The sequence below is a fragment of the Globicephala melas genome, chromosome 20 (assembly GCF_963455315.2).
Source record: "Globicephala melas chromosome 20, mGloMel1.2, whole genome shotgun sequence".
Classification (NCBI taxonomy): domain Eukaryota; kingdom Metazoa; phylum Chordata; class Mammalia; order Artiodactyla; family Delphinidae; genus Globicephala; species Globicephala melas.
Window position 1 is genome coordinate 58,668,099 of NC_083333.1, and position 1,407 is coordinate 58,669,505.

General features: G+C 66.7%; 1 pseudogene; it reads right to left on the reverse strand.

The window, feature by feature from the left end:
• Nucleotides 1–582: 582 nt before the first annotated feature.
• Nucleotides 583–702, reverse strand: LOC115850869 (5S ribosomal RNA; annotated as a pseudogene).
• Nucleotides 703–1,407: the final 705 nt, after the last annotated feature.

Genomic DNA, 1,407 nt, shown 5'->3' on the forward strand with positions numbered 1-1,407 from the left:
GCCCAGCTGTGGCCGGGCCTGCCGTCCAGCCAGGCAGCTGCTGGCCCGAAGCCACTGGGAGCCACCACTGTGTCATCTCAGCCCCTCAGCCCCAGCAAGGACACCCATGCACCCACGCCACCCCGATTACAGGGCCCCGCACCTGATGGCCAGCAGGCCCGGGGAAGTGGCCCAGGCCCCCACCCCTGCGCACGCCACCCAGCTGTGGTGAAATTGCAGAGGGGCGGCTTATTCCAGAGGGAGCTGTGGAGTGACACACGGGAAGACAGATGGCTGCGGCGTGGCAGAGCACTGGTGGGGATGGCTAAGTGCAGGTCCAGAGGCTCTTGGGCCGCATGGATGGCCACCAGGCCCGCGGCCACCTCTGGGACACTGACAGCCACCCCTGGGGCGTCAGGTGTGCCCCTGCATTCCAGTGCCGAATTCTGGCCGCCTGGCCAGCTGGGCCAGCTGGGAGCACCCCTCCAGTTCATGCTGTGGTGGGAGGGGCCTGAGTAGGTGGGGCCTGCAGCAGTGCCCAGCAGGGGCGGAGCAGGTGGCTACCAGCACAGGCGAGTAAAGAAGGCTGAGCGGGAGGCAAAAAGCCTACAGCACCCTGTATTCCCAGGCGGTCTCCCATCCCAAGTACTAACGAGGCCCGACCTTGCTTATCTTGCGAGGTCAGACGACATCGGGTGCATTCAGGGTGGTATGGCCACAGACGGGGGTGCGGGATGCGGGCTGCCTCTTGAGGCCCATTTTTGCTGGCGCTTGCACATTATCGCCAGCCTGGAGGCCAGCCCGCCTCGGCAGGACCCCATCACCTGCCCAGGCAAGGGGAATGGACGTCTCCGGTATTGGGCGGTGGCGGAGGGTTTGGCGACCACCTCCCAGCCCAAGGCGGGCATGACACAGCAAACAATTCGACGCTTGGCGCCCCGCCAGAGATCCCTCACGTCGCACACAGGGACATGGCCCTGGAGTCTTCAGGGCCCTAGGCCGCCGACCCTTTGGCATCAAACCTGCCCGCCCACGCAGCGCTAGAAACAGCGCAGCCACAGCCCAGGCCAGTCCTCCTGCCCAACAGCAGCTGGCCCAAAGCCACTGGGAGCCACCATTGAGTCACCACGGCCCCTTAGCGCCAGCAAGTCCACCCTTGTCCCAACGCCACTTGCTGAGCTCAGGACCCTGCCCCTGGTGACCGGCAGGCCAGGGGAAGTGGCCCCTGCCCTCGATCCTGCTCCCGCCACTGGCCGCGGCAACACGGTGGAGGGGGGGCTTTTTTGGAAGGTAGCTGTGGAGGGACACACTGGCACACAGGTGGTGGCCCCGGGGCTGGGCGCCAGTGGCGGCGGCCACATGCAGGTTGAGGGGCTCGCAGGCCGCACGGATGGCAACCGGGCCCGTGGCAGAGTCTGGTTCTGGAGG